The 24,306-nt window shown below is 41.7% G+C and overlaps 1 pseudogene across 1 annotated transcript; it reads left to right on the top strand.

The window, feature by feature from the left end:
• The first annotated feature begins 134 nt into the window (after positions 1 to 134).
• On the top strand, positions 135 to 22,356 carry LOC110289778 (large ribosomal subunit protein eL15 pseudogene; annotated as a pseudogene). Its single transcript, XR_015046516.1, has 4 exons — positions 135 to 536; positions 12,812 to 12,864; positions 15,551 to 15,837; positions 21,626 to 22,356. The product of XR_015046516.1 is annotated as a large ribosomal subunit protein eL15 pseudogene (transcript).
• Positions 22,357 to 24,306: the final 1,950 nt, after the last annotated feature.

Here is a 24,306-nt window from a genome sequence, read left to right as displayed (position 1 = left end):
TCCGCTAGGTGTGGCGGCGGCGGCGGCGGCTGAGAACGAGGCGGCTTCCCGCAGCCGGGACCGGCGCTCGGTCACCTGATCGGCCGCGCCGGCGCCCCCGCGAGGCCGCCGGGAGAACTGCGGCCGGAGCCCGTGGTCCGGAGCGCCCCGCCCCGCCTCCTCCGCTCCGGGGACCCCCCAAGCCGCGGTCCTCGACTTCGCCCGAAGTTGTCCCCGCTCCCCACGCCCCAGGGCCCGCACCGCCGTGGGAACGGGTACGGTGTGTTTCGGGAGACTTTGGCCCGGAGAGGAGCCTGGCGGCTCGGAGCTTGTTTTCCTCCCACGCCTTGACAGACGCTCCAGGAAGAACGCGGCAGATGTGTGCTCCGCACGGCGGGCAGCGCCTCGCCACCTCCCGGTGCTCGCTCCCGCCTCCAGCCGGCTTCGGAGGAAGGAGGTCGGAAGTAAGGGCAGCTCAAGTTCCTTGGATTATTATGAAGGGACTTATCATGGACCAGCACCCATCCGGAGGAGACACGAATAGGCTCTGGCATGTGGTAAGCAAAAAAAAAAAAAAAAAAAAAAAGAGCAAAATAAAAACAAAACAAATTTTGTTCCGAGTAAGAGGGTTCGCTCCCAGCCTCCACCTTAAATTCCAATCGTTTCTGGAAACAATTCTACTTTTCCACCCCATCACCAATCAAATATTGTTTGTCATCATCTCACTCCGTGTCCACTCCTCATCACACAGGGGTTCAAACTGGAACAAATTGTGTCTCCATGTGAATGACTACAGTGAAAACTTGCACCCCAGGGGACTTGGCCACTCGGATATTTGGGGCTTTACCTAACATAATCAAATTGTGTATCGTATTCATGAATTTAAATCAATCACCCCACCACCTTCTATAATAAGGCATTCTGAAGTTAGTAAGAAAATGGATTCACAGGCAGACAGTGATGGTGCACGCCTTTAATCCCAGCACTTGGGAGGCAGTGACAGGCAGGTTTCTGAGTTCGAGGCCAGCCTGGTCTACAGAGTAAGTTCCAGGGCAGTTAGGGCTACACAGAGAAACCGGTCTCGAAAAACCAAAAAAAGAAAAAAAAAATGGATTCACCAAAGCAACTTTGTAGTGAAATGTAACAAATTGTTTCTAAGACATTTTAAAAAGCTACTGTAGCTAGTCTCCCAGAACTCTACCAGAGAGTATACAGAATTCCTTAAGGGCTGTTTAAGACTCCTGGTGGAGGCCAGGCGTGGTGGCACACGCCTTTCATCTCAGCACTTGGGAGGCAGAGGCAGGCCGATTTCTGAGTTCTACGCCAGCCTGGTCAACCAGGACTATACAGAGAAACCCTGTATCCTGAGACTCCTGACAGGGGGCAGAGGTGGGCAGGCCAGAGGTACACAGAAAAACCCTGTCTCGAAAACAAAAAAAGTTCTAGTCCCGCCAAAAACATCTTAACATTTATCTGTCGGTGTGCAGTCTACATAGAGCTACATACCTTGAATGCGTATTCTCTCTCTCCCTCTCCCTCCACGCCCCCTCCGTTCATTTCTCTCTCTTTTTCATCTCAAAGACCATCTATTGAGCTCTATTGAGCTATTTGTTCCGTTATTGACTAATTGAGGCATTTAACTTCCTTGGCTTCTTGATAATCTGGTAGTTAGCATTTAAGTTTACCGGAGGCTGGGGGCTGAAGTCTGAGACAATTAAGAGGAGCATGAGAAGGAAACGCTGCTGTGAGGGATTGGGGACAGCCAGATAAGAAAATGTACATGTTCTGGGTGGAAAGAGCAGTGTGTGTGTGTTTAGGAAGCCAGGGATCATTTCTATCAAGATGGACAACAGCATTTTTTAAAGATGCATTTAATTTTATTTTATGTGTATGTATATTTTGACCTCCATGAATAAATGCACTGTGCCCGTCTGGTGTACCCAGAGGCCAGAATAGGCTGTCAGATGTAAAACAACTGTTACAGAATTTTTGTTTCTTTGTGGTTTGAGGTAGAAGAGGTTGTTATTTTGTTTTGTTGTCTTTTATAATGCCATCTCACTCTATAACACCATGACCATTGTGAGGGATGTAGTGGCAGCAGGTAGTCAGGCCTGGTGTGGAGCAATAACTGAGAGCTTACAACTTGATCTCCAAGTATGAGGCAGAAACCTAACTGGGCATGCCATGTGCTTTTGAAACCTCAAAGCCCATCCATACTTCTTCCAACAAGGCCACACCTCCTAATCCTTCCCAAACAGTTCCACCAGCTGGGGATCAAGTGTTCGAACCTGAGCCTATGAGGATCCTTTGCATTCAAACCACCACAGTTCTCCTCTCGTGCTGAGATTCTAGGCATATAGAGCATGCCTGGCTTCCATATGAACTTGAATAGTTGCAACTGCTTATACCTTAGAGTAGCCAAGAGAAGAAATCTGTAGATAATGTGTTTGTTGGGGTTATTGTCATAGTCACTGTCCTATTACTGTGAAGACATGTGTCTACCATGACTAAAGCAGGTCATAAAAAAAGAAAGCATTTAATTGGGGGCTCGCTGACAGTTTCAGAGGATTAATTCGTTATCACCATGAAAGAAAGCATGACAGCAAGAAGCCTGGCATGTTGGTGCTAAAGAATACATCCTGATTCAAAGGCAGAGAGAGATTCTAGACTTGGTATGGGCTTTTAAAACCTCAAAAGCCCACCCACAGTGACACACTTCTTCCAACAAGGCCACACCTCCTAATCCTTCTAATTCTTTCAAATAGTGCTACTCCCTGGTGACTAAATATTCAAATGTATGAACCTGTAGGGGCCGTTCTTATTCAGACCACCACAGTTACTGTTGCTATGATAAAACACCATAACCAAAGTAACGTGGGGAGGAAAGGGTTTATTGGATTTCTACTTCCACATCACAGTTCATCATCAAAGTCAAGACAAGAAGTCAAGGAGGGTAGGAACCTGGAGGTAGTAGCTGACACAGAGACCATGGAGAAGTGGTGCTTCCTTGCTTGTTCCTCGTGGTTTGCTCAGCCTGTTTTCTTCCCCCTATCCTCATAAAATAGGGATTCTTTTTGTAGCCTTGGCTGTCCTGGAACTCACTCTGAATCTAACTATCTCTTCTTCATGGGTGCTGGGATTAAAAGCATACTCCACCATTTCCTGGCTTCAGCCTGTATTTTATATAACCCAGAACCACAGCTCAGAGGTGGCACCGCCAACAATGGGCTGGACCATCCCACATCGATCACTAATTAAGAAAATGCCCACCAGGCTTACATACAACCTGATCTTATGGAAGCATTTCCTCAATGGAGGTTCCCGCCTCTCCAATGACCCTAGCTTGTGTGAAGTTAACAGAAAACTAACCAGCATACTACTCTTATTTAATTTTTAAACAAGCTAACCTGAAACTGTCATAGACCAAATCAATTTGAGAAATAAATAAATAAAAAGAAGAATTTACAGGGCTGCAGAAATGGATCAGTGGATAGAGAGGCTTACTGCTGAGTCTGATGATCCCTAAGACCTTCATGATAGGAAAAAAGAAACCATTTCCACAAGTTGTTCTATACACACACACACACATACACACACAAATATGAGCTTTTCTAGTCCCTTCCTTATTCTGAATAATACCATGGAGACCTATATTAATAAACTTGAAGCACTTGAGCAAATATTTAGCTATTATATAGGCTAACCCTACTATGTTGGTCTGGCCTGCTTCTCAGCCTAATTCCCAACCACACAGTCCATTACCTGCCATCTTGGTGTCACCCCATCCTTCTTCATATGTGTCCCAATGGCAACTCCCCAGGTCCCACCTGAGACCCTCTCCTTGACTCTGGCCTTGGAAGCCCCTTCTTTTCCTTTTCTGCCCAGCTATGGGTTTACAAAATAGACAGTCTGGAAATGCTTCATAAAAAATGACAATCTGGAGGTCCAGACTGCTACCAGATCTCCAGGTACAGAAATCAGCATGTGGATGAATACACAGTGCACAAAAACAACACCAACACCCAACACACACACACACACACACACTTAGTCAAGAAAATTAGATATCCCAAATGATATAGGCGATAGCCATTGTCCTTGGTTGCCTCTAAACAGAGCAAAAGTAAAAGATAAGACTTTATAGCTGAAGACACTACACACTTCACACTTAGGACTTGGAAGAATTGAGCTGGAACTGATCTGAAAGCCTCCTACCTGAAGATTGGCCTTCATAATATGGGAAGGAGTTACACAAGCTGCCAAGAGAGGAAACAAATCAGTTGTCTACCCAGATGTAAGCCTACCATCCAGAAAAATGACCACTCTGGCAAGAAATCCGCAAGGCTGCGATGGTGGCACTTATGTATTGGGGATAACAACTCTCTAAGTGGACTTAAGGTTCACTCAATAGAATGGAAGCCATGCCTGGTACTGGAAACTTAGCTAACTGTGGTTGCTCATAGACCCTAGAGAAGAACCTACTACTGCAGGTTTTTTAAAGCCATATAATTCCTAGCTGCATTCTAAATGCTACTATGTATGCCCATAGATAAGTAACTCTAGCTTCTCATGAAAGAGGCTTCTCTTTACAGCAGATGGAAACTGTTACAGGGATTCATCCACTTGTCAAAATGCAGAGAATCAGTGGCTGTGGGCTGCCCAACCCAACTGATGCATCTGTACCACAACCTCTACAGCTAAAGCTCACAAACCATTGTGAAAGAAGGGGTAGGAAGGTTGTCAGAATCAAAGGACCAGAACCTCTGCTTCAAGATCGTATCTTCTGTATATGACTGGCAAGCTGAATCCATGAAATCTCAATAATATGGTCCCTAAACAAGACCCACACAATGACAACACCAACTGACATGCCACCATGGGCCGGGGAAACCTCACAAGGCCCTATCCCTAAATGAAGAGCTGTAGTCAATTATTTAATGGCTGCTGGGAGAGGAAGGCTCAGTCTCCTCCAAGGATGAGTTCACTAGTGGAGTGTCTAATTCCAAATGCTCGGCCCTAAGCAAACATGCATATAGGTAGCAGCTCAATAGACTGAATTTATACATGTAAGTGTGTGTGTGTGTGTGTGTGTGTGTGTGGCAATAATTAAAGATGTCATGAGTTTGAGACCTCTTTTGAGAGATGGGTTTATTACAGCAAAACTTAACTTTAATAATAATAGTTTCTTCAACTAACATTATAATCTCTATTAAGAAAGAATAAAATAAGGACTAGAAATTAGATTAATGTTTTTTAGTTATTCTTCCACTATGTGTCATGTTTTAATAAATGTACTATCTAGCTCAAGTGGAAGCATTTGAGATGTTATAGAATCTTATCTTCACACTCTCTTTTACCTCGCTTCTCTTATTCCATTCCTCCTGTTTGCTTTTCTTTCCTTTACAATGCTGGAGGCCCTAATGAATGCTAAGCAAGCACTATACTCTAAGTTAATAAGGAAACTGTTATGTAAATATTTATTTTTTAACTGCTGAAGGGCCTACCCATAGACAGTAGCAGATCTGGTTGGTATTGGATCCCGTATTCATCTGACCCCAAAAGTCATGCATGTTGTTTACTGTAATAACAGTTGGGTAAGATTATATCTCTTGTTTCTTCTAGTCAACAAGGTTATACATTCTCCTCTGTAGCCTCTTACCCCTAGTCAATCTCCATGAATATTTCCTTCAGTTACTATTCTTCAGTTCACAGCTAATGTCTGACTTGGATTCCGTGACAGAGACAATAGATACATAATCATTCCTTTAGCTTTGCTTTCTCCAAAAACTATAGAGAATTGCTTATGCAGTGCTCTTTGCTATTTATGAAGGTTTTATTATTATTATTATCTATTTTATTTTTTCATGTGGAACTTGCATCCTGCAGCCCCACAGCCTGTGGAGCTTTTTTGGTGTTGTGGGAGATTTGGGGTTTTGTTTTTCTCATAAAATATATTCTGTCCTGTTTTCTCATCCACCAACATGTCCTCCCCACCTCCTTACACGACAACTTCATATGACATATGACATCCATGTGGTATTTCTCTTAACCTCTCTCCCTCCCTCACTCAAAAAAAAAAAAAATCAATGTTTTTCCAATGGAGTGTCCCTGAGTATATCAACCACACTCTAGGGCAAGACCCCATACCAAGGAGTAGTTGACCAACACAGAAGCACTCTCATGTTTTGTTTTGGCTTTATTTATTTATTTTTTTAGTTTTTGGTCTTATTGGGGTTTTTTGTTTTTTTGATTTGATTTTCATTTTTTTTTAATTGGTGATTTTACTTATTTACATTTCAAGTGTTAACTCCCTTCTGGGTTTCTTCTTCACAATCCTCCTATCACATCCTCCTTCCCCTCTACCTCTGACCTAACCCTCTGTTGTTTTCCTACATAATGTAAGAGCAGAGGAGAAATTGCTGGCATGTCTGTGAGTATGTAGGTTAAAAACCCTTTGATCAGGATGTCTTCAATCAAAGGTGATAATCCCTGTTCTTACAGACAAATACAACAGTCCCCTTCTATCAGATCTCAAACAAGGCACTGCTGGCTCAAAATAGATGGACAAATTTCTCTTTAAAAGCACCTAAGGTCCAAATGTTAATTACATATATCCATTTCCCCTGTTGGGAAAGTGCTGCATTCCGCCAAAATCAAATTGAGAGGAAAACAGTTGGGCAACTTGTGAGAACAGTCAAGCACAAGTGCACAGCAAACAAATGATGTTTTTAAGTGAATTATCATTTTAAAAACTGTGTTAAAGACTGCATATAGCAAGACAGTAATGTAAACAGAGGAATTAACTCTAGGCAAAGAGCTCTGGGAAAGAACAGGAGATTTTATTGTAGTTTTAACACTCGTCATACAAAGAATAAATAGTAAAATAAATAGTAAAATGCATACGAAATCATTACTGCAGTTTCTGATTTCCAGCATGGCAAAGACTATAAGGTATGAAGTTGAGCCCACTAAGAAAGGTTGGTGCAATGGAGTTCTAGTATCTGCAGAAAGTAGTGTAAGGAGCTAACACTTAGCCAGAGAGTGTATCGTGGTATGACAGAAGAGAAATGAAGAAAAGCCTCAGGAAACCTAAGCCATCTGCAGAAGTCAGCAGAGGGATGCCAGAAATAGAACCAATACAAAAAGATAAAAAGAAAGTAATGAAAAATTAATTACAGCCCCAAGCTTAATCATTCACATCCAGACAGAGTCAGCTTACAGCTTACTAGATCGTCCGTGATACACTTCATGCGTGCTTACACTTCTGCACTGCACAGCCAAGGATTCCAGTTGAGATTCCTTTTTAAAATTGTCCAGAGCATGGTGGTACACGCCTTTGATCCCAGCACTCGGGAGGCAGAGGCAGGCGGATTTCTGAGTTCGAGGCCAGCCTGGTCTACAAAGTGAGTTCCAGGACAGCCAGGGCTATACAGAGAAACCCTGTCTCGAAACAACAACAACAACAACAAAAATTATCCAAAGAACTCCAGCTTTTGGAGTAAGTCTGATCTAATGGGCACTTTTAGTGTGTGATTTTTTTTTTTTAATTTTCCTTGTTATTTTCATAATGCAAAGGACTCATGAGTTTTTTATTTTGTATATGTGAATAGCATATAATGGAATCCATATCAGTGTATACAAATATTGATCTTTTTGGTTAGATTTGTTTTCAAATCTTACACTATATATCTGGCAACAGAAGTCACAGGAGTGTGCTTCCTTAGCCTATGCAAAAACCTGGCCTCAATCCTCAGCACCTTATACACAGATATATGTTAGAGTGTGGCATACAATTTTGACAAGATTAGTGATAGAACAAAACTGTAGGCCCCAGGTAAAGGAAATGGAAGTGGTGAATGGTCTGTGAGGTACCAGCAAACCATAGGCAAACGGAGTCTGGGAGCCAGGAGGAAAAAGTGTCTCAGGAAGTTGCAGTCAACTACATTGGCTGTTCATGACTACCTTGCTTTGTTTTTGTTGTGGTGCTGGGAGCTCAACTCAGGTTGATCCACACATGCTAGGTATGTCCTCTACCACGGAGCTAGAGCTCTGCCCTATTGAGTTGAATTACGGGAGAACTAGGCAGAGATGCACTTAGGGAACTTGGCAACCTGTAAGTTCCTGGCACATTCAAGAAAGCAAGAGGAACATGAGGGAAAGAGATAATGAGGAAGCCCAGGACACAAGGCCAGACTAAGCTTTTGTTTTGGTGAGGGTGGGGGTTGGGGGTAAAAGAAACCCAGATACTGATGGTAATGCATCAATTCTGAGCACTTGGAATGTGCACGCCATTACAGTCGATGATATAGGTTAATGAATTCCAGCTTTATAACAAACTCTTGTAAGTAATAGATCTTATTGCTCCTGTTAAGCAGATAAGGACATCCTGCCTAAACTCATACTGAGAAAGAGACAGTTACCCTTAACCCTTGATATGCATACTGATGCAGAGCAGAAGGCTCTCCCTGATAGGGGTTGAGTAGGTGGCTTATTGGATGAAGAGCTTGAAGTGCAAGCCTGTCAGCCTGAGTCCCATCCTCAGCACCCATCCATGTCAAAGGAGAGAAAGCCACAAAATTGTCCTTTGACCTGCATGCATGTGCGACACACACACCCCATCATTATCACCATAAGAATTCTGTGGGTGGAGAAATGACTGTAATTTAGAGCACATTCGACTCTTGCAAAGGGCCAGAGTTTGGCTCCTAACACTCACATCAAGGGGCTCACAGCCTCCTGTAACTCCAACTTCAGGGGATGTGACAGCATCTATTGGACTCTGCACTCACGCACACACATACCCCCTCGCCACCACACACAATTTAAAAAATAATAATTTGCTTGGGAAAATTACAAAAGTTTTATTCTATCTTCCAGTTCTCCAATAAAACAAAAATAATTTCTCAAAACACTTGGCATTTGTGAGAAAGTGTTAAATTTAGGGTAGGTGGTGTAACTCAGTGGTGACCGCATGCCCAGCATGCAAGTGTTCCCAAGTTTCACCCCAGGCACAGTCAAAAACATCCACTACTACCTTGAACTTTGCGTAATGTATTTAAATGGGTAGAAGGAAAAGCCTTAAACTGAAGGTCCGATGGACAAAGGTGGAATCCTAGCTGTTTCTCTCTGCGGTGTGGCTGGGGTCGGGAAATGTTGACTTTTCACCTTAGCAGAAGTCACTGGACCTACCTGACTAGATGGTTGTCTGGGACCATTTCAGCAGATATGGATTTACAGTAAGACGGGCTGTAACTGTTGCTGTTGTCACTTTCCTCATGGTCATAATTATCATTATTGTCCCCTCTCTCTACACTGTACATTGGCACATGCATTCTCATGCAGAAAAAAAATAGAAGCTTGTGGGTTTTTCCTTTTTTAGTTGAGTACAGTGAAGGCAGAGAGCAGGGAAGGAGTGGGGCAATGGCTATGGCATACATAATAGCCTTCCTTAAATAGCTATCACATTGTGTCTTAGCATTCAAGCAAAAAAATTAAAAACCTACCTAATTACATTAAATTGCTTTGCTTGAAAAGCTCTTATTTCAAAGTAATAATTTCTGAAAATGATATTTTCACTGTTTCATGTGAAGCACACATAATCACTATAATTCTAAGGTGATTATATGCAAATGTAAGGGCATTAACTTTTTCTTTATTATAAAATATACATTATGTTAAAGTATATAAACTCATCATAGGTGATTTTTCCTCATTAAGACATCATTGCAATCTAAATGTTTACAGTAACTCATTCTTGGGCTGGAGAGATGGCTCAGCCTTTGCTATGTAAGCCAAATGACTCACGTTTAGACCCAGGAACCCTTCCATGTAAAGGTGAAAAGGGACAAGTGACCCCACAAAAGTTTTTATCTGACCTCCACACCTGTACCACACACACACACACACATACACACACACACATGCACATACACACACTCCCACACCATATATACATATACTCACAAAATTAATACAACTTAAACATTAAATAAATTCAACTTTACATTCCCACATTAGTGAAAACCCAGTGTTACCACAGTCATACACAATAAGTAGTGTCTAACCAGGAGAAAAGGAGGACGGGTAGTACAAAGAGAGAAGGAGGGAGGAGAGATATACAACACTATGGATTTTGAAAAAGCCATAGAAAAACATTAGTTTATAAGCTTATTTACAAACACATGTGTAATATATATTAAGTGTATAATATATATTATTATATGTTATATAATATTATGAGTGTATATTATTATATATTATATGCTATACTATGTGATTAATATATTTTATGTTATATGTAATATATTACATTAAAACACATTATACATCTAATATATATTAAATGGAGTTATATGGCATAGGCTGATAATGCTTAACCCCCAAATCATAGACTATCTAACAAAACTCCCAGTGCCAGCCATGGGAAACCTCTCTTAAAATCATTAGTCAGGGGGTTCCAAGTGACTCCCAAAACAATGTAGGCTGTTGACATTGTCCTTGGTTGCCTTCAGAACTTGAAGGTAAGACTTTATAGCTAAAGACACCACACACTTTGGATACAAGACTTGGAGTAATTAAGCTGGAATCCTTATCCCCAAGAATTGGTTCCCATAATATGGAAAGGTACTGTGCAAAAGAAAGACAGTCAAAAGTCCTACCCAGATGTAAAGGCTGTGGACCATGCCATGAACTAGTATGGCAAGATGTCTGTTGCAGGAAATATTAAAAAAGAACCGCCAAGTTCCCTCACTCCATTCAGCCACTCTGCCTGCCAACTCTCCAGTGGGGCCGGAGCTCTCGAGTTCCCTTCACTGCCATCCCAGCCACACACAATGGCCATCCACCTCGAGGTCAGCTGCAACAAAACCCAGCAAACCAGAAGAAACAAAACTCTAGAGGCTTATAATTAACGAGTCAGATTTATATACCAATAAATTCTCAATTCACAAGATGCCAATACAATAATTTCAGAACCAATTGATGATAAAAGCTGCCCGCCTAGATTAGACAAATTATCCCAATTACTCTATCCTTCATGATATCATAGCTACCTGTGGCTATTTAAAACAACAGGGGGTCAGGATCTTCTTCCATCTTGGCTTTTTACCTCTCTCTTTCTCTCTCTCTCTCTCTCTCTCTCTGTCTCTCTCTGTCTCTCTCTGTCTCTCTCTCTCTCTCTCTCTCTCTCTCTCTCTCTCTCTCTCTCTCTCTCTCTCTCTCACATTGCTCTCTTTCTGCCACTCTTAGATCTGCCTCCCTTTTCCCTGTCCAATCACAGGCCTCCTGCTGCACTAATATTTTAATGTAATTGGACAGGGGAAATCCTGCCACAGATATCTCCACGGGTTCGATAGTGGCACTTGTGTCCTCAGAGTAACTAACAACTCTCTAACTGGACTTAAGGATCACTCAATAGAATGGAAGTCATGCCTGGTACTAGAAACCTAGCTTACTAGCCATGGCGGGAGATTTCGTAGACCCTAGAGAAGAACCTACTGCTGCAGTTTTCTTAAACCAGTATGATTTCTAACTGCATTCTGAAAATTCCTACTTATACCCAAAGATAAATGTAGTTCTTGCTACTCATCAGGGAAGCTTCTTTTTTTTTTTTTTTTTTTTTTTTCCCAGCAGATGGAGACTATTACAGAGAATCACAACTGGTCAAAGTTTAGAGAGTAAGTAAGTGGCTCTGTGGTGCCTAACCCCAACTGATACATCTGTAATACAGTCCCTACAACTAATCACGGAATACTAAGGACGAAGGAGTGGAGAGACTGTAAGAGCCAAAGTACCAAGATGCCTGCCACAAGATAATGTCTTCTACATATAACAGGGATGCTCTACTCATGAAGTCTACAGTGTGGTTACCTGCACATGAGTATACTAGTTAATTTGCCAACATGGATGGGGACAATTTTCACAAGGACCCATCCTAGACAAAAAGCTCCAGGAAGTCAATTGCTGCTGAGGTAGAATCAGAGTCAGTTTTCACCAGGGACGAGAGTCCTTTGTTAGGTTTCCAATATGAAGTGGTCAACTTTAAAATATGGACATGAGAGGAGTCAATAGGTTGTGTGTATGTGTATGTGTGTGTGTGTGTGTAAAACAATAACTATAGAAGAAGTTATGAACTGGAGAAGCGGTGGGAATTACATGAAAGGAGTTAAGAGAGGAAAAGGAATTCTCAAAACGTTTTAATTAGAAACATGAAGATAGACTGCGCTGCCTAGGTTGTTTCCATGCCAAAGTTGTACCATTCCTTACATTCTTTTTAGCTGCTTTCACCCGTTGCTGCTCTACAGCCCTTTAAACTCAGAATGTATGTACTGGGAAATTCCACAGTTGCTTTTCACATCCTTATATTCCATGATCTTAGCTTGTATATATGTGAAAGGAAAGATTCAGCAAGTTATTTTTAGCTTGTGAAGAGAAGAAATTCCCATCTCCTATTATCCACTTATTTCAAATAGTTGACTCTCCAATTCAAATATCAAAGGGAAATTTACCACTTACTATGCATTCATAAGTACTCTCTTGTCTTGGATTTTAATCATGCAATTGTTTGACCTGCGCAGGAAACGTCGGTAAATTGATATAAAATGCTAGCAATCCTGTCATGTACTGTATGAGATAAACATGCGTGTGCTTGTTTGTAAACTACAGACATTGCATATGTCGGAAAGGAAACTTGGCTGACACAACCCAACTTGGAAATGATGGAGTTCATCTGGGCTGCTTCATTTTAAAAGGGTGGGGGGGTGATTTGACTCCTATGAATTGTCTCAGAAGAAAGGATCATAATGAACGAGCCATCTGCACTCATTTTCCCCAGGTGTCAAAGAAGATATAGATATAAAACGGCAGCATTTCTGCAGTCATTCAAAGGTGAGCCAACTGTGTTCAGTGAGGGTAGTGGCAGCAATCCTTACTTCTTTGCTTGTTGATATCATATTTCTTCTCAGTGCTTAGATTCCTCATTAGCTTTTGGTCCTGACTATGAAGCCAAGAAGCTGTTATATCCTCACAATATACAGGTGTAGGGTGTGAGTCATTGCACAGTTGGTTGTTTTTGTGGACTTTGTTGTTGTTGTTTCTGTTTGGTGCTAAGCATCAAACCTAGGACCTTGCATATGCAAGCTACATCCATAGTTCAGTACAATTTGAAAGAGTCTATTGTTTTACAAAGTGTACAGAGAGCTTCAGAGGCTTCAGAGAGGAATGAGAACTCTCCATTATAACACTTATCAAGGACAACAGGAGCCAGCCGTGGGGACCTGTACCTGTAGTCCCAGAACTCAGCACACTGGAAACACAGCAGGTAGAGGCAAATGAATATGGAGGAGCTCCAGGCTATGGGGACTATGTAGTGTATCCTTTTAGAGAGAGAGAGAGAGAGAGAGAAAGAGAGAGAGAATAAGAAAAGGAAAAAAGAGGCATAATTGGAGCAAGTGACTGTGTGAAGTGTCCATCTTTAAGCTGAACATAAATGGCAAAAGTGGTGGCATTGTCCTTTTCCTGATCAATTTAAAACACTAGCCTCTGCAATGGGGTAGCCTCTATAGTCAGCATTTTTTCAAAGCCACATATCCCACCGGAGATCAACCCTCTCAGGCTGTCTCTTCTTCCTGGCTGCCAGGCCTGGCACCTCCCCCAGGAGGTAGAAGGAATGCTGGAAATGCAAAACAAACCCGAATAGTTTTGTTTTTCAGTTGAACACCTTGGCCAAATGTCTTCATAGAAGGAAGGCATGGGAACTGCTGGCTAACACAAGGTTTTAAACTGTCTGCAGGTTGTCATTTGTCTGCATTCCCCTCTCTCTTGTTGGTGTAAGTAGCACAGCGTTGGCTGTTCTGTCCTAAATTAAATGCAGTGTTTTATAGCAAGTGCATGGTTTCTGCACATGACATAAGCCATACTTAGTTTGCCTTAGAACGATGGCAGAAACATTGCAAATTTAGACTGTGAAACCTGCTGCTGAAACAGACCCAGCCAGCTTTTCAGCTTTCAAAGCTGCTCTGTGTGAAGCAAGCAGTACGTCAGGAAATCTGTTGCTGGGACACCCTCTTCATATCCTTTTCCTAAGAAGATTTGACATGAGAAAGAGAGAGGCATAAGCTATGTGCAAAGATCACAAACATTGAAGAAGCAGCAGAGTATTGGAGAGAGGCCACCCACATGCTTCGGTCTGAGGAGAGCCTCCCAGAAAACACCTCCCCTTGACTTCTGGGACAATTGGCAATCCCACTGCAATTACAATTGATCCTCTGTTTCTTACTGCGGGTGTTTTCCTTAGGTAGAGAAAAATAGAATGTAAAAGTCATTGGTTATCCTCCTGTAAAGTTACAGAGCAGTTTGCCTTAGGTTGCGATGATTAACAGGGTTAGGTCAGTGGCCTGCTTTCTTTGTGAAAGAAGACTGTACAAAAAGATTCTCAGCTACTAGTAATGAGAATTTGTTTTCTTCCCTCAGTGGGAAACAAATTAGCTCAATTCATGAGAGTGTTTTCTTTTTCTCCGAGTCCTTTTCACTTAAAGAAACAATCTTGCCTTTCATGGGAAGTTTTCTAAAGTTAGAAAGGGAGGGAGGGGTGAAAAGGAGAGGGGAGGGGAGGGGAGGCTCCCATTACCAAGTTTTGACTTTTTTCCTCTCCTTTGTTTTGATGTGATGTGATGTGATGTGATGTGATGTGATGTGATGTGATGTGATGTGATGTGATGTGATGTGATGTGATTTGTTTTCCGAGACAGGATTTCTCTGTGGAGGCCTGGCTGTCCTGGAATTCACTCTGTGGACCAGGTTACAGGTCACTCAGAGACCCACCTGCCTCTGCCTCTTGAGTGCTGGGATTAGAGGCTTGTACAACCACCGCCAGGCTCCCTCCTTCTATTTTGATTTTTGGATTTGTTTTTGAGACAGAGGTTTGAAATGTGGCCCATGTTGACCTCAAACTCATAGTGAACCTCCAGCCTCAGCCATCTGAGTACTGGGATTATGGGTGTGCACCACAGTGCCCAGCCAACTTTACATCATTAATGGTATTTTTCCAAACTTCAGTATGACATCGTTTATTTGCTTATAATCTAAACCAGACTTTTTAAACTCATGGTAGGATAAGAATTAAAATATAAATAATAATAAACAGCTTTTCCCTCTATTTTTAAAACTATTTAAATTTATTTATGAGTGTGTGTGTGTGTGTGTGTGTGTGTGTGTGTGTGCATGTGTCCCATGATACTTGGGTAGAGAGCAGAGGACAAGTAATAGGAGTTGGTCTTCTTCCCACATGTATGTCTTGGGACTTGAATTCAGTTTGCCCATGCCTTTACCCCATAAGCCATCTCATTGGCCCTCAAGAACTTTTAAAGTAAGCCCTGAAATATTTTTTAAAGATAAACATCTTTAATTCTCCCAGGCACTGAAGTTATAAACATTTTCAAGATGAGGTTAATTTTATTTTCAATTTTCCTACTTAAAAGATTTTTAAATGGGTACTGGAGAGATGGCTCAATGATTTGTCAATTTCCTTTACCATTTGAGCCATCTTGCTGATTCAGTTTTTTTTTTTCCCCAGATTTCTTAATGGTGATTATTAGCACGTTTTGAAAGAAGAACCAAGAATAAATGTCAAAGTGACACTCCTGGAGGCTGGAGAGATTGCTGAGTGTTTGGCTGGCATAGAATCATGAATCCCAGAGTTCAAGTCACAGAACCAGACAAGCCCAGAGGCTCACACAGGCAGGTCTGTAACCCAGATCCAAGAGGAAGAAGACACTGGAGCATAACTGGGGCTTGCTGGCTTCCAGCCTGTCAGAAAAGACATGAACTCAGGTACAGGGAGAGATCCCGCCTTAAAGATAGGTAGGTAGAGCATGAGAGAGAACACCTGATGCCTTCTTCTGGCAGCATACACTCATACAGCCAACGCACAAGCATGTACACACACACACACACTCACAGGCACACAAATACGTAAATCTTTTTTAAAGCAATGCTCCTGACAGCAGCCAGGGTAAAAAAATGCATGAGATCAGTTAAGTATACATATCTCTAGCAAACAGACCCCAAGCATGTGATACGTGATACGGGAGCCACATGACTTCTGTTTCCTAACTGCTTGTATCTTTGATAATCGGATGAAGAACAGCAGTGTTGTTTTCAATGTGCTGAGTCACTGGCAGCGAAGAATGACAGTCCTTCTCCTTTCCTTCTTCTTGGCAGTTCATCCTTCCTGAAATCACAAGATGAATCAACCCTGCCTTATGCTGCCTGCCCTGTCCTGTCCTGTCCTGTCCTGTCCACAACACTCCTCAACCGTTGCTTGTCCAGTGTATTCAGGCAATGAGGCATGAGCAACCAGTTTGATTATGTAAAAAATGCTCTGGCTGCTAGACAGATATAAGGAAAAACAACTTCTGATTTTCTCCTTTTTTTTTTTTTTTTTTTTTTTTTTGGAGACAGAATCTCACTATGTAGCACTGGTTGTCCTGGAACTCACACTATAGACCAGGCTGGCCTTGAACTCTCAGAGATCCGCCAGGTGTATACCACCGTGGGCAGCTAACTTCTGATTTTCTAATCAGATAAAATTTCTACTCATGGTGAGGTATTATTGACTGTTTTCTCTCAATATTAAACATTTGCTAGGGATTTATACCAACAAGAAAACTATAAAATAATTTTGGTTCAGCTAGTGAGATTTTTTTTTTTTTTGGGTGGGGGTGAGGGACTGGTAATATTAGCTGTAGCTTTGGGAAAGTTAACAAACTTGAGCATATACTCATTTAGTTCTTATTTAGTAAATTTTAAGCTAAAGCCAAGAGTCACTGATAGAAGAGCTCTAATAAAATAGTGAAATATTAACCTCTCGAGTCTTGTATTACTTGTGAAATAATATGTCTGCTCTTGATAACACACATAATTACCCACACCTAATTTTCTTCATTACCTTTTAGTATGAGAAAAAGTAACCTTTAAATTATGAGCAACAAGATTCTATATTTTAGTAAACAGAAAAAACGTAAGTTTATAAATGAGTCACTTTTAAAAATCTTTGTTACATTTTTATTTATTCTTAGTGAGTGCACACATTCCAAGATACAGGCATGGAGGGCAGAGGACTGTATGCCAGAATGCCTCCCAGAGGTTGAACTTGTATTGTCAGTGTCGATAGGGCTGCCTTTTAGCTGAGCCAGTTCACCTGCCCAAGCTGATTTTGAGTAAAAGAGGTACTTCCACATTTGGCTATAACTTTTTTGGAGATTAGTTTTTATATATTTGTCAAGAGCATTCAAACTATTCATGGCTTCTAAATGCGAACAGGCACTCTTATATTTCAAATTCTACTGGAAATTGCCTTTAAGAGAAATTCCCTTTCCAAATTATGCACAAGCACACAACTTGTGTGTTTACTGCAGATTAAACACATGTAGGTTCTCAAAAAGGGACTACTTATTGAAGGCATATAATATACGTATACCTGAAATGTCTAAGTAATTCCACACTAATACAAGAATGCTTGGGTACTGTATCTTACTAAAACTTACTGTAAAGCTGCCTATATATGCAAATCTTGAAACACAGAGAATTTAATGGGTCTAGAAAGTGTGATATGATATTGAATAGTAAGAGCCACAAAACCAAGGAGGCAGGTTTCTACTCGCAGGCAATGGAAAGGGTTGGATAGGGTCACTTTGCCATTCAAGAATCTATCTGTCTATTGATATTTTCCTGGTCACACTAATTTGAGGGTCCCAGAGTGTTTCTTGCTCTTTGGGGGACTCTGAGGTTGAAACCCCAGCAGAGGAATGTGGAGGTGTGTTTATAAGATAAGCACATTTGGGGTGTGTTAGTGAGTTTGTTTTTATTAGTTCTTTGAGAGCTTCACACAGTGTGTTTTGTTCATACTCTTCACCTCCTACTTCCAATTATCCCATAGCTACCCCTACTCTACTTCCTTACCCATCCAAGCTTTGAGGCCTTTTTTTGTTTTTCAATCCTTTAAGACCGATTTGTGTTGCCCATAAAACTATATGATGGTGTTTGCCCCAATATAAGAACCCTGAACCCTTTTCAACCTTTCTTCTTTAAGGAAATTAAGATATTTAAGATATTCTAATATTTAAGGAAATGAACCAACTCCATAAAAAAAAAAAAAACAGACTTGGGCTGGGCTGGGCTGGGAAATGGTTCAGTCAGTAAAACACTTGGCCTTGCTAGTTCAAGGACATGACTTTGGCCCTAGAACTCACATAAGATGTTGAGCTTGGTGGTATCCAAGCTCACAGTCCAAGCTCTGGAGATGTAGAAACAGTAGGACCCCCGAGGTTTGCTTGCTAGTGAGTCCAACCTAAGTCGTGAGCTTCTGGCCAACCAAAAACCCTGTCTTGAAGGAGGTAGGCAGCCGCCCTGAGGAAGACACCCATAGTAGTTGTGTGTCCTCGGGCATGAACTATGCATCCTTACACACTCAAACGCACACACACACACACACACAAGCATACACATCAGCAAACTTATGCTAAAGCATTTAGTCTACCTGTTATTAGGGTAGTTCTAAAACTCTCCTTCCCTTAATGAGACTTTAGCCTCCAAAACATGAAGCAGAGCTGGAGAGCTGACCCGGGGGAGGGGGGGGGAAGGCTCCTGCTGTCAAGTCTCAGAATCAAAGTGGGATTTCCAGAGCCCACACAGTGAAGGGAGAGAATGGACTTCCACAAGTTGATCTCTGACCTCAATGTATGCATTGTAACATGTGCGCACTCACCTATATACACATACCTCCACACATAATTCTACACACGAATGTAAAGTGCAATGTAAAAAAAAAAAAATCTCTCCCTAAACCTAGAAATACACTTAGATGTATTTTCTCTGCAGGTTTAGCTGTGTTTGTTGTCTGTGCGCTCGCTTATTGGTTAAGGAATTGTTCAGGTTTTTCTAAATTGTTTTTGGCTGCTATGGTGGAAATCTACAAAAATGGGTTAATAGACTATTTTGGGCCCATTGTTCAGAACACATTTATCTTAGAAATGGTTACCATAGAGATGGGCACACATTGTGTGACTCTACAGCTGGCAAGTCAGAATCATCTAAGCTACTAAGACATAAATAGCCATATATACACAGACACTCAACAAGCCATACACACCGAAGCCTTTCCCCGGTTCCTGTAAAATAACATGTATTTCAGCAATGCTCCAGGTGGCAGAAGGGAAAGTAAAGTCTACACATTTAAAAATGTACAGTGTCACCAAAGCCATTTTTAAAATGTAGTCTGAGTCAAATTCAAAAGTTCCTAATGTGTTTGTAAAAGAAGGGCTCAGTGTACTGGTACACTACAGTACACATCTGTAACACCAGTGCTTGGGAGTTGGAAACAGGCAGATCATTTAAAACCAGCCCTAACTACAGAACCAATTCAAGGCTACCTTGAATACAACCCTCCCCAGCCAAAATAAGAGTAAATAAGCAAAAAAAACATCATATAAATTAAATATCAATGCCATGTTTCACTAACTAGATATAGTCAAGTTATCTTTGATGGACTTCTATACTTTAACTATCTTCTTCAGGTAAGGTGCCACCCTGGTCATTTTGAAGCATGGCACCTAAGTTGACCTGTATGAGACCCTTATGAGATTAACATTTCTTTATGAAGGGAGATGAGAACATTATGAGGCTCATGAGCTCCTCATTTGATTCCTTCCACCCCAAGATTTCAGTCATCACTGTTCAAGAAGCAAACAATTGACTGGGATGGACATCTTGGTAGTTCTGCTTAATGAGTCACCTATGTTCCTGTAAGCAATACTGATGGACTCAACTGAACTTGGAGAGAATCCTTTGAACCTTTGGTGCTCTCTCTGCCTGTAATAAAAACACATTGTGCGCTCTCTCTCTCTCTCTCTCTCTCTCTCACACACACACACACACACACACACACACCATGTAATGGCATCTGTATTTGATTCCTATATCCTTTGTTTGAATAATGTATTTACAAATTTAAATTTACTTATTTTAATGATTGTGTATGAGTGTTTTGCCTGCATGTATAATGTACATCACATGTGTGCGTGATGCCCATGGATGTCAGAAGTTAACCATGTGGGTACTAGAAACTGAATCCTGGTCCTCTGCAAGAGCAATTGGGGGCCAGAACCGTTTCTCCAACCCAGCCCAGCCCCCACCTTTTAAAAAACAATGCTTGCCAGTCATCAGTTCTGAAAAGGGTTTTAACAAAATGAAGTTATCCATGTCTCTCATAACTAAATTAATACTTTAGTTTTCTAATTGGTCCTCAGACATATTTCCTTCTGCTCTTGTAACAGTATTTGATTATGGCATTCCTGATGCCCACAGACACTCTAAACCCAAATAGCTACCATTGTCTTTGAGACTTCCATAAGCTAGTATGTATAGTAATCTTGGCTGTCAGCTAAGACCTGCCTCAGTGGGTGACTCCCCAGGGGTATTTCCTGGAAGGATTAAATGGGGAGGGAGACAGGGTAGCAGGCAATGTTTTTCTGGCAGTGGCTGAGAGGGAAATGCACTGTTGACCTTTGTCTACCTACCTCAGCTCCTCAGGTGTCTAATTTGTCACTGTTGCAGTGGCCATCCTCCACTGGTCACAGCCCAGCTCTCTCAGCCTTCAACTTCTTCAGTACCCGATTGGAACTACATGGGCATCTGCATCCCATCTGTGAACTGAGCACCCACCAATTTCTCAGTCTCTCCAGCAAGCAAACAGCCATAGTTAGACAGCCCATAAACCAATCTAATAAATCCCCTTTGTAATATGTATTCATCCTTTAAGTTTGTTCCTCTAGGGAACTCCAATGAATACAGAATGAAAATATTAATTTAAGTTTTATACACAGGATGTGTCCCTGCAAACACAGTTTAAGTTTTTTTTTTGTTGTTGTTTTTGTTTTTAAGACAGGGTTTCTCTGTATAGCCCTGGCTGTCCTGGAACTCACTTTGTAGACCAGGCTGGCCTTGAACTCAGAAATCCATCTGCCTCTGCCTACCGAGTGCTAGGATTAAAGGCATGTGCCACCATGCCCGGCTACAGTTTAAGTTTTACATCTATTTTGCAATAATGGGAATTTTCTTCATCTGTGATTTTTTTCTATCCTTCTACACACCCCCAAATACCTATTTATTTTATGTGCTTGTATATATTTATGCCTGCACCACATGTGTGCAGGAGCCCATGAAGTTGACAATGAAAGTTTCAGATCTCCTGCAACTGTGAGCTGGTTGCTACATGGGCGCTGGGAACCGGACTCTGCAAGAACAACAAAATGCTCTTAACTGCAGAGCCATCTCTTCAGCCCCTCTTTGTTGATTTTTAAAAAATCTTGTCAATTTTTCTGAAATTAGAATACATCTTAAAATCAATAATGTCTTAAGTGTAGCATTGTTCAACTGGAAATATTTCTCTGTGTTGGTATATCAGTAATGATATGTCTTATGGTGAATGCTCCGTAAAATTCAGTGAGATATATTTTGCTGTACCTTCCTAGCCTTTGATGAGGGCACTATACTAATTGCAGACACATAGAAGTATGTATCGGTTGGTTTTATGGGTGAAATTTTTGAAGCATAAATGGCTGTAACAGCTTTTTTTTTCTTCTGGTGGCAGCCATCAGGTGAGCCAAGATGGGTGCATACAAATACATCCAGGAGCTATGGAGGAAGAAGCAGTCCGACATGATGCGCCTTCTTCTGAGGGTCCGCTGCTGGCAATACCGCCAGCTCTCTGCGTTGCACAGGGCTCCCCATACCCGGCCTGATAAAGCTCGAAGATTGGGGTACAAGGCTAAGCAAGACTATGTCATTTACAGGATTCATGTCCGCCGTGGTGGTCGCAAACGCCCAGTTCCTAAGGGTGCAACTTAAGGCAAGCCTGTCCACCATGGTGTTAAACAGCTGAAATTTGCCCGAAGCCTTCAGTCTGCTGCTGAGGAGAGAGCTGGGCTCCATTGTGGGGCTTTGAGAGTCCTGAATTCCTACTGGGTTGGTGAAGATTCTACATATAAATTTTTTGAGGTTATCCTCATTGATTCATTCCATAAAGCTATCGGAAGAAATCCTGACACCCACTGGATCACCAAACAAGTCCACAAGCACAGAGAGATGCATGGGTTGAAATCTGCTGGCCGAAAGAGCCGTGGCCTAGGAAAGGGCCACAAGTTCCACCACACTATTGGTGGTTCCCGCCGTGCAGCCTGGAGAAGGTGCAATATGCTCCACCGTTACCGCTAATACACGTGATATTTGTAAAATTCATATCCAATAACAATTTAGGACAGTCCAAAACATGGCTGTAACAAAAATAATCCACATATCATTAGTGTAAAAATAAATTTTAAAGCTGTCTATTTTATGAAGAAAGGTAGAACAGATGAAAAGGAAATTGACAATTATGCTAAACCTCCTTTTTTTCTTTATGTGTATAAATAAAATATATCTAGGAAAAGTAGAGTTCTGAATTCTGGCCTAAACTGCTTTTCTCTACATGGCGGGGGGGGGGGGGGGTGTCTGCTTTTTTAGGCAATGCAAAGTAGTTAAATAATACCCAAAATTCTCAAATAATTAATATTTATAGGGAATGCAGAAGGTTCTATTTCTGTTTTATTGCTTCTTTTTATACTATTATAACATAAATAAGGGCATACAAATATGACACAAACACATTTTGGAACCAAAAACGTTCCATTAACAAATTCATTTATGAGGCACTGAATTCACAGAGGAAATTTGCACTCAAGCTGGCTTTAATTGAACTAATTTCTAAATGTCTTTCAAAAGATCAGAGAACACGTGCCAAGCCCCTCACTGTGCCTGTTCTGCCCTAGCGCGTTGCAGATGGGATCACTAACGCCGGCCAGAAACTGTAGCGCAAAGTGAAGGATTCTGACAGCAGCCTTCAGAAATTAATAAAAATTATATATTGCCACGGCAGATTTTATCATGCGAAATGTCAGGCCATGTTGTGCAGCAAGATGGAAGTGAGTCTTAAATCCCGGCAGACCGAATGAATACCAGGTCTGCTGCTCACTAGTTCTGTGCATTTTAGTTACTTTATTGAAATTGACTTTTTTCAGATAGATTGGAGCCAATGCTGGGAAGATGCCCAGTGTACTACTTGGCATAGGTACTTTAAATCTGCTAAGACAGAGAAATGAAGCCAGTCCTTGCGGCACGGGCCCATAATCCCAGATACCCAGGAGTCTGAGAAAGAAGGAACACCTGCCCAGGGCCTGCAGGAGCTACATATAGTGACTTTAGAGTCAGCCTGGACATCTTAGACCGTTTCTGAAAACGGAAAGCAGAAGGAGGGCTGGTTGAGTACTTGTGTGGTCAGGAACCCAGGCCTGATACCTATTATCCTGGGAGGCAAGGAGGAAAAAGAAAAGGGAAGAGAGATACCAGAAATTATCTGCAGAGCAGAGCCATGTTTCAGGGTGTATTGACTAAGCCCTTTGTTGTGGGACTTCTCCTGAGAAGCTCTAAAGACATGCGTCACAGGTAGAGGACGTGGGCAGACCACAGAAAGGACCCCACTCATGTCCAGCGCAGTGAGTCAAGTATTTTATCAGACTTACATACAGGAGCATGGGTAACTCAAAGGCAGTTGCATGCCTAGAACATCCCACACCATCCATGGCCTACTGAAGGCAGCTGTACTACTGGAGCCTGCCCCACCCCATTGCCTCCCGCATTGCTTACTGCTGATATTACTTCAAGGAAAGGATGCCTTGGGTACCTTGACAGCTTTGGGAACCTACAGCCTCCCTCCAGGAGGGATTTTTTGTTTTTGTTTTTTGTTTTGTTTTGGTTTTTGAGATAGGGTCTTTATATATCCCTGGCTGGCCTGGAACTCACTATGAAGACCAGACTGACCTCAAACTCACGAAGATCCTTCTGCCTCTGCTTCCCAAGTGCTGGGATTAAGACATGAGCCTCCATGCCATGCTCACAAGGGAATATTAATAGTCTTAATCTCAGGAGAGTCTGATGTGGGTAATCACAGCTGGTTTGTTCTAAAAAGGCTTCACCAAACTCTACCCCTTCCCTTACATTCATTCTGTCTACTTCTTTTCCACAATGATCTCTGAACCGTTGTCTACATCTGCATGCACGTGTGTGTGTGTGTGTGTTGTATAATATTTATTATTATTGTTTCCTGTGTCACAGCCTGACAAGTTGTCTTAGTTATAATTCAATTGCTGCGAGGAGACACTGTAATCAAGGCAACTCTTATAAAAGAAAGTATTTAATTGGGGGTGTGCTTACCATTTCAGAGTGTTAGCCCATTAT

Source organism: Mus caroli, unplaced genomic scaffold (genome assembly GCF_978045245.1).
Source record: "Mus caroli unplaced genomic scaffold, Mus_caroli_1 scaffold_2, whole genome shotgun sequence".
NCBI classification, from domain to species: domain Eukaryota; kingdom Metazoa; phylum Chordata; class Mammalia; order Rodentia; family Muridae; genus Mus; species Mus caroli.
Note: the sequence above shows the minus strand (reverse complement) of the source record. Positions and strands in the feature narration are given on the sequence as shown.